The following is a 10,000-nucleotide window of genomic DNA, read 5'->3' as shown; positions in this document are numbered from 1 at the left end:
AACACTGGCAAGGGCTTTTTACTTCTCACCCATAGTTAATTGAACTATGGGTTAGATGTCAAACTACATTTTAAAAGCAGATCGGTCCTTGGTTTTGATTGGCTGAAAGTGGGGGTTAAAACATTTTCAGGGGAGGCTCAGTGAACGGAAGTGAGAAAAAATATCACATTACCGGTAGTTATCAAAAGGAGATCACGTAGAATAGCCTAAATGTGTGTGATTTGGTTAAAGAGGTTGTTCAGAGATACAGTAGTTTTGGGGAAGTTTACTCTTTTTTTCCCACTTTCCCAGAGTCAGAAAAAAATAAAACAAATTTGTCCGCAAGATTTCTCTGAGGGGAGGCCCACAGTCTCAGACTCTCCCGCTTTTATTTGCAATATTTGCACCATTATTTGTGACGTTATTGCCTGGTTTAATTACAAAAGTTTCAATTTTGAAAGTCAAATGATCTGGTCCAGGTAGGCCATGTTTCGGGTGCTGCATATTATTTGATCATAAAATATATCTGTGGTTGGTTGTAGTCCGAACATGATCTCAAATACTTTTGCCCAGTAGGGGGGGAGGGAGAGACAAAGCAGTCATGGATTTCCGCTTTAAGCAAACCTGTTTATTACAGTAAGTCCATAGCAATTACTGTTAACTATTTGTAGCCATTCAGTGCGTTTACATGCACACCAATAAACTGATAACTGTGAGTAATCAGTTTATGGCAATAATCTGATTTCTGCGTTTACATGCACTTTAATAATCCGACAATAGGAAAAACCCGGGTTTACATGATTCAGTCAATTAGTCGGATTTCTCTCCAGAAGGCGGCGGTAATTCATCTTTTTACATGCAACTTGTACATGCGCAGATGTATAAACCCACAAGAAACCTGATACGCTGTATACATGCACTGAAAAGACAGGTTATTGGCCAAAAACCTAGGTATGTTTATCGGTTTATTCATAACCCGATAACGGCCATAAACGGATCAAGCTTATCGGTTTATGCTGTTTACATGACCATTTGAATAATCAGGTAACTCCAGAAATCCGCTAATAAACTGTTTATTGTCTGCATGATGGTTCACTCTCAAGGAACATTACAACAGTTTGGCCATCCAGATGCCCAGCTGTGTAAACCTACACCTAGCACCTTACTGTAGTTACTGTAGGTTGAAAAGTAATCTTACATAGCCTCGCATACAGTTAAGTACACTTGGACTTGGATCTTTGTAGACGGGACATGAATCTGAAGTTTTCGGTTGGTTGATTGGCACATTCATGAGATGTCTGTGTTACTTTGGTTTGGGACGCATCACTATCAGATCCCACAGAGCGTGACGAGTTGTGGACGTTCCCTCAGAAGATCAGAACAGAGTTGTGGTCAGAGCAAAGGCAGAAACGAGAGCAGAATGTGGAAGTGGCTCTTATGTCTCGACTGGAAGAACTTGTTCCAACAATCAGACCCCCGAGGACTCATGTTTGTCTTCATAGTGTTCAGATATTGTTCTTCTGCAAAGTTTAACCTCAGGAGGATTTGTAAACAATGTAGGAAACCGTGTGTGTGTGTGCGCGTGTCTGCGCGTGTGTGTGTGTGCGTGCGCGTGTGCGTGCGCGTGTGTGTGCGTGTGTGTGTGCGTGCGCGTGACGTGGGTGTGAACAGAGGCTTCTCAGTGGAGCGTAGGTCTCTATACCAAGCTCCTAATTAGCGAGGGCAACCACACTTTCCTAGAGCTACTTTCTTCATTTTTGATTCTGATACTTGTGCAATGCATTATTTGTAGTAAGGGCATATAAGGAGAAAGTGTTTAAGTAGTACTTTTTTTAGAGAATGTACTGTAATCTGTGATACCAATTAACAATAAACATCTATAATTGCCCTGCTCTCAATTAAGCAACCTTTGCCAAGTGCAATTTTACAATACTAGCAGTCTATGACATCACTGATGATGTCACTTCCGTCAATTGCGCGCTATGCACACTCGATTTCTTGGGTGGAGACTCTGGTGCCATGGGCACAACATTGATTTATGTTGTTGATTTATGTCACAATGGGTAAGAGTTATGACATCACTGATGATGTCACTCATGTCTATTTGATTTATGACATCACTGATGATGTCTCAATTGATTTATGACATCACTGATAATGTCACAATGAAAATGTGGCCAAAATCCGCCCGCCCACCGAGGCAATTTTAATGATATAATGATGATGATGATGATCAAGTGTGTGAAAGGTCCATCAACACCTTCTGTGTGTACAGCACTTTCTTCATCCTTCACTCCTTCCGTCTTCCTTTGCTCAGTCTTTATGACTTGATTAATTTTAATTGGGGAAAATAGGCTGCAAAACTATGATGACCTACTGTAATTGCCTGTTAAGTCTAAGGAAATGAGAGTGGGTGTGATTCATCAGCTGAGATTCATCGGTAGTGTTAATATGTTCAAGGAGACATTTCAAACCTGTCTGGCCTATTTAAGCCCGTACTATATCCTCCACTATAGTTAAAACCAAGCACTTTATCTTTCTCAGTAATAGAGGGCCTGATTCAGACCTGAGCTTACATAAGTGCTGCTGCACACTGGTTCTTAAGTCGATGAGAGAGAGACAAAGACATCGTCGGCCACCTGTAAGACTTGCCCTTGGTGTGACGAACACGTAGGCCTGGTATGATTATGCAGATTCTGACTTTGACTTGAGCCGGTTTGGTACGGTACGTCACTTTTTCCTGACGCGCCATAAAACCCTGCAGTGCGTCTAGCACTCCCACCGCTGTCCTGATCTCAAACAGGAAATCTGCTAATTAACTCCAAAAATCACACCCAGGTGTTGAAGTAAGGTTTAGGAGCAAGCAGTCATCTGAGGTCCCCCCCCCCCACCCCCCCCTCCATATGCATAGGCTACTCCTGATTGGTCTATCCTCTCATGCTCCTCTCATCTCAAACGAACACTTTGTGCTACAAACGGACACACGTGTCACGTATAGAAGTGGCTGCACCGCTTAAATCACGATACGACCTGTCGAGTGATAAAACTCGATGAGGCGCGGTAGAAACGAGCGCGCGAATATTTCTCGTCGATGTAAAAATTGGGAACGCACGGACCGTTTCCTCTCTCGCCGTATTCCCACAGTCACACAGATTCAGACACACTTTGCACAGAGCTTCACGTCACGCGCCGGTCGGTGACATTTTTAAAGGGATCATCAAAACCAACCCGACGAGAAGCCCTTTAATTGTGCCGAGCTTTAACAGAGGCCCAGTGCAGCCGGCAGTTTGAGCACGGACATGGCTTGGATCATTGAGCCGAATGGAGAGATGTTTGGCAGAGCCATGATTGCTCGCCGGACACACCCCTCCTCCTGTGTTACTGCAGGACAGGTGACGCGCCGCATTTCCGTGCTGGCAACAGGTGCCGTGTCCAGGGGCAAAGAAATCTGTCACAGCCTCGCAGCTGACAGGTGCCGTGTCGGACAGGCTGTCCAGGGATGATGTTGTGTGAGAATATCTCAATCTCCTCTGCCTGCCGCTGCCAAGAGCCGTTCTGATTCTGAATAACACATCAGAGAATATTCATATCTACAGTATATACTGACGATGCATGAAGACGCACAAGGAGGATTCCATCGAACTGTGGGCTCTCCCAACATTATCGTTGCCACCCCTAAGTGACTAAGCACATTTTATTGCTAAAATATTTAAATGATTAGCAACTCATTTTTACATCACTGTAATGTGTATATGCAACATGCTGTCTGTAATCAAATTAAATTAGGTGACAATTTTTGGGGACTTTTTTGGGCCAATTGGAGTGCAATCGTTAGGCCTGTCAGCAAGGCTCTTGCGTACCACCAGCTGGAGCCTCGCGTACCCCCAGTGGTGCACGTACCACAGTTTGGGAATCACTGCTTTTGGAAAAAAGAAAAAGAAAAGTTGAGGCCAGCTTTTCAGTTGTCAAATTTATTTTTTCCATTTTATATTTTTTTAAGTAAGTATGCAGTAATTCCACAAACCGTTACACCATACCGGTAACTACGGTACCTTAACAAATCTCTCATAATTACAAAGTTGTTACCTCTTATTTCCCAGACTCCTTCTTGTTATTTGGATTTTGTTCGATTTTGTCTTTATTTCATTCATGTTACAATGACACGTTGCCATGAGCAAGCCAGCCCAACCAAACCTGAATGAAAGATCCTGTGTGTCTGTATTTAAAAGCAATGCCTTAGCAGGCAGGCATGAAAAGGTGAAAAGACCATGACACCGGACTTTCCACCATACCAATGGGAAAGACAAAGAAGCTTAAGGCTTTAAATAAACCTTTGCACAGGAGAGAGACACGATCAGTGTGCGCATCAAACAGTCCCGAGTCTATAGAAACAGCTATGGCTCCCAATCTGCGTAAGAAGAATCACAAAACTTTACGCAGTTGCCCAATGAGAAAAGTTGGCACCATTCTACAACATGTCTCTTCAACTTCAAATGGGGATATTTGAGGATATGTTTTAAGCTCCGGCAGCATCTCATTCTCTATCAACAAGACCCAGATATGAAAGGCTCTCTGAAGCATTACAACACACATCTTCCCATCCAAAGCGCTGGGGTGAAAGCCATCAAAGACGGAAACCTACAGGGAAGCGCCCTTATCACCGTCAGCAGACGTAGCATAGTGTGCGATCCTATCTAACCGTCGGCGAGGATTGGTTTGAAACGGCACCGGTTGTCATTTCACTGCCACAGGCCCCGCCCCCCTCCGCTCTGCAGGAGATGAACTCGTCGCTAATAGAATTTGATCCGACTAGGTAATCAAACAATTATAGTGCGTCGCATAACGAGCTATCTGATCGCATTCGCTTCTTGTTTTGATATGAATGAGGAAAGAAACGGGATTTGGGATGTGCATTTGAATTTTTCCGTGGGAGGGGTTAGTTACCCCAGGAGACCCGCTAGTCAGATCTCGCATAATGAGCGCGCTGCCAGTGAAATATGTGCCAGCAGATTTATAGTTCTTTTCATGTATAAGATGATGAGCAAAAATCCACACGCTCTGACCTACAGTATGGCCCTCAGCCCACGCACTCGCAACAGCATGATGCACAAACAAACACGCACACGCGCGCACCGCACACTCGCGCACATACACACGCACACGCGTGCGCTCGCGCACACACACACGCACACACACACTACACATCATAAAACACCAAAAGTGCAAAAGTGAGGTCACCAAAATAAAGTCACTTTACAAAGTCTTCTGGGCTGCGACATTAGACAGTTGTTGCATAGGAAAGCTGTGTTAAGTAGCCCGAGAAGGATGGCGAAAATGCTCTTCTCCTTCTTCTTCTTCCCAGTCTGGAGTGTGCTCTGAACATCTGTCTGGAGTGTGCTCTGAACATCTGGAGTGTACTCTGAACATCTGGAGTGTACTCTGAACATCTGGAGTGTCGGTGACTCTGAACATCTGCCCTGTGATGTACCGTGTGCTCCTCCTTTGCTCCCTCTCCCAATTCTGACAGCAGGTTCCCTTTTATGGTCCCTCTTTTTCAAAAAGGCCCTCCTCAAATGAGAGTGCAAGATCAAAACCAGCAGCTGAGTGCCTCCTCTCACACTCCATTTGCCCTCCCAAAGGGGGGTGGTGGGCGCGCCTCTCTCTCTCTCTCTCTCTCTCTCTCTCTCTCTCTCTCTCTCTCTCTCTGTGTCTCTCTCTCCTGAAGAGTTTGTGAACAGTTGGAGAGAGATTTGAGAGACTCTCTCTCTCTCCGTCTGGCCTGGGGGGCTAATTAGGAATAGGCGCAGGAGGGGGGAGATGGAGGGAAGTAGAGGTGGAGGCACGGGGATGTTTCAATCAGGGTAATGGACCCCGACTGTGTGCGTGTGTGTGTGTGTGTGTGTGTGTGTGTGTGTGTTCGTTTGTTTGTTTGTTTGTGTGTGTGTGATGTTCCAAATGTGTTCCTTACTGCTAGTCGATGCGTGTCGCAGTGATGGCCAAGACTTTAGGTCCAAAGGAATAGTTCCTGGCAGTAGGGTGGCTCAATGGTTGTCACGTTGTCGACTGTCTCACAGCAACAAGGACGCTGGTTTGATTGTAGGCTTTTACTCTATGGAGTCTGCGCGTTCTCCTCGTGCTCAAGGGTGTTTCCTCTGGGTGCTCGGGTTTCCTCCCACAGACCCCACAGACGTGCGAGTCAGGTTGATTGGAGACTAAATTGTCTATAGGGGTGAATGTGAGTGTGATTGTTTAGTCCTGTTATGGACTGTAATATGCCCAGGGAATCCATATAAGAAAACACATGAGTGAACAGTCTCACAGAGATGGATGCATTTAACTGGACATACTTACTCCTATAAGATGGAAGTGGATTAAAGATGCATGAAGTGATGTTTCTGACTACTAGAGGGTTACAGAAACCGCAACACATTTGTAAATAACGCAGCAAAGCCACTACACGATACACTATGGTGGCCTACGAAGGACAAATGGAAGGATACTGTAAATGCTAATAGCTAAACGTACCCGTCTCACTGGTTTACTAGTCTCTGCCACATGTGTCTCCCGCAGAAGGTTACATGTCCCACAATGACAAGTGAAGAGCAGCTTGATTCAATGATTGTGCCATTATGAGATTTTTTTTAACCCATTGATACCTGATGCAGCATTTGTGTGTGTATCCCTTTAAGACCGCGAACCGCGTTAGCGGTCTTAAAGGGATACGCACACAAATGAGGGATATACACGCAAATGCTGCATCAGGTATCAATGGGTTAAATATCGGGAATGGTACATGTAGGGGGAGAGCACCGCTGCTGGTCTTTAAAATATGACAACAAGGTTTAGAGAAAAAGGTTATAAGGTCTCATAACGCTTATTGCAGGTTTAAAGGAAATTAAAAACTGAAGTATATATATATTTCTTAACCAAACTTAGCTATCCCAGATACACATGCATACCTGTAACGAAGTTCTCGTTACAGCAACCATTTTAATTGCTTACAATGATCCAAGGTTTCCGAAAAGCGACCTGTACATTTGATCGGTTAAAGGATCTGGACCTAGCTCTGCGTGCAGGTGTGTGCATGTGGAGGTCGTGGCTGCGTTTGAGTGTTTCTCCTGCAGGCTGCTGTGTGAGGAGCTGTGGGTGGAGGCCAGGTGTCACCCGCTCCTCAGAGAGTGCTGGGCTCCATTAGAGGCATCTGTGTGACCACTTTGTGCCCCCTTCATCACTTCGTCCCCACGAGACCCGCTGAGTTCCAGCTGTTTCTCTTACCTCTCACACACCGCTGTCTAGCTCTCCTCCTCCCCCCCCTCTCTCTCTCTCTCTCTCTGTCTGTCTATCGTACTGCAAGGCACAAACTCTCTCCCCTGGCGATAGTTATTATTCTCCTATTACCCTCCATTTCTTGGCCTCTTTTACCATCCCTCTCTTCTTCTTCTTTGTGCCTTTGCTTTTAGCGCTGTTAAAAACCCTCGCACCTCTTTCTCACATCACCTCCACTTAACTTTCCTGCTGAGCAATTTCCTCCCACGCCTCTGTTTGCATCTATCTCCCTGTCACTGATATCTCTCTCTCTCTCTCTCTCTATCCATCTTCCTCTCTTCCGTCCTCTATCTCTCTTCTAATCGGGAGGCACATGTTGTCTCTGGCTGACGAGCAGGTAGACCTCGGCGGTGATCCCGTGAATCCCCCGTCTCTCTCTCTCTCCCATGTGAGCAAAATGGCCGACGACGTGCGCGCACGTGCCACAAGTTACATTTTCGGCTCCAGCGGTTTTGGTGGAAAAGCAATTAGGATTTGGAATTAGTTTTCAAATTACAGAGGAATTAAAGCGCTTCAGAGGTTAACTCTTTCAGGCATGGCCGCCCCCCCCCCCCCCCTCTCTTTGGTCTGAGAGCGCACCGTCATCGCGTTACCGACTCGTCCTTATTGAAATGAACGACGGCGGGAGTTCGCGTGCGAGACCCTACGTCACGCTCTCCTCCTCCACGTCGCACCGACAGGTTGTTCATATATTGGTGCCGTCCTCCTCGGCAGAATAGCGGTAATTGTTTTTCCTCTCTCTGTCTTTGCTCGGTCTCTCCATCTTTTTTTCCCCCTCACTGGGCAAGCTGACAAATCCTGCTTTGAAACTTAATGAAGTTTGAAATAGAATTCTAGGCTACAATTATCCTGTCGATGCAGGCTGTCACAGGAATGATGCTGCCATCTAGACCCAATTATTAGAGGAGTGAGGCCGGGGAGACACCTGTTAGCTGCTCAGACCCATAGGGACCTCTGATCCTTGCCTGCCTCAACTCCAGCAGCTCTGAGTCAAGCACATAATATATATATATATATTTTTTTTTGTATATTACTGTATTTTGTTTATTCTTTACTGGCACGGATCATTTGGAAGGTGATGAGGCCAAACGTGACAGACTTACTCCTGCTGCACTCTAAAAACAATGATGATTCTTGCCAACTAATTTTGATGGCTTCTGTAATAAGTGCACACTGTTATGTTAGCGCCTGCTCAGCATGACCACCACCCACCCACTCATCTCCAATGAGGCAGCCTGAGTTCTACCAGCTCACATGAAAACAGCGGGCTCTCTGTTTCCATTCAATTTGAAATGCTACGGCAATTACAGCCTTCAAGTCTTTGCAGTATATAGGAATTTCAATGACCACTCTGTCTCCCTCTCACACCTTATATCACTGTCTCCGGATGTCAAGCATGTTTAGTGCTTCAGCCCTCCCTCCTCTCCACTGCGCTCTCTCCTCCTCTCCACTAGGGCTGTGAATCTTCACTGGCCTCACGATTCGATTCGATTACGATTCATCTGTCAACGATTGGATTCGATTCCACGATGCATCGCGATGCATCTCGATACAGCTCAAAGTATTGCAGCTCCAAGTATCAGAAGCAGTCAGATAAATATCAAGGCCCTTTTTTTACTTAGAAAGTGCTTCAAAATCTGAATGTCAACAGAAATTTTAACATAAACGATTCAACGATTCATCTGTCAACGATTCGATTCGATTCGATTCACACGTCCGCATCGCGATGCATCGATTGCCCTCTCTCCTCCCCACTGCCCCCCCTCCTCTCCTCTCCACTGCCCCCCCCCCTCTCCTCTCCACTGCCCTCCCTCCTCTCCTCTCCACTGCCCTCCCTCCTCTCCTCTCCACTGCCCTCCCTCCTCTCCTCTCCTCTCCACTGCCCTCCCTCCTCTCCTCTCCACTGCCCCCCCTCCTCTCCTCTCCACTGCCCCCCCTCCTGTGAGCTCCACAGCCTGCTAACGTTCCTCTCTGCAGCAGCCTGTAAATGGCCGCCTGATGGAAAGTGACATGTTCTCAGAGCCCTGTGTGAGAGAGGAGAGAGGAGAGAGGAGAGCTGATCTCTCCTCTCTTCCTGCACAGAGTGGCTCCTAATTGCCTGGTCGCGTTTGTGAGCCCGGCTGACAAGTGCGTGCAAATCAATAATTCTGCTCGGGAAGATGAGGGGGACACGGGCCTTTCACCCCCCCACACACACACACACAGACACAGACACAGACACACACATTCTCTCTCTCTCTCTCTCTCTCTCTCACGCACACACACGCGCGCACATAAGCAGACAGCCACAACCACACTCAGTTTTTCACTCACTCACTCACACACACACACTCTCTCTCACTCACACACACACACACACACACACACACACATTCTCTCTCTCTCTCTCACGCACACACACACACACACACACACACATTCTCTCTCTCTCTCTCACGCACACACACACACACACATTCTCTCTCTCTCTCTCTCTCTCACGCACACACACACACACACACACACACACACACACACACACACACACACACACACACACTCTCTCTCTCTCTCTCTCTCACACACACACACACACACACACACACACACACACACTCTCTCTCTCTCCCTCTCTCTCTCACACACACACACACACACACACACACACACACACACACACACACACACACACACACACACACACACACACACACAC

The 10,000-nt window shown here is 46.5% G+C and overlaps 1 protein-coding gene across 1 annotated transcript in view; it reads left to right on the top strand.

The window, feature by feature from the left end:
- Window positions 1-10,000, top strand: part of LOC310798326 (cadherin-4-like) — a gene marked incomplete at both ends in the record, with an annotated part of 263,719 nt that overhangs the window by 218,083 nt on the left and 35,636 nt on the right.

The sequence above is a fragment of the Poromitra crassiceps genome (assembly GCF_964638095.1).
Source record: "Poromitra crassiceps genome assembly, chromosome: 25".
NCBI lineage: Eukaryota > Metazoa > Chordata > Actinopteri > Beryciformes > Melamphaidae > Poromitra > Poromitra crassiceps.
This window is presented reverse-complemented; position numbering and strand designations above follow the sequence as displayed.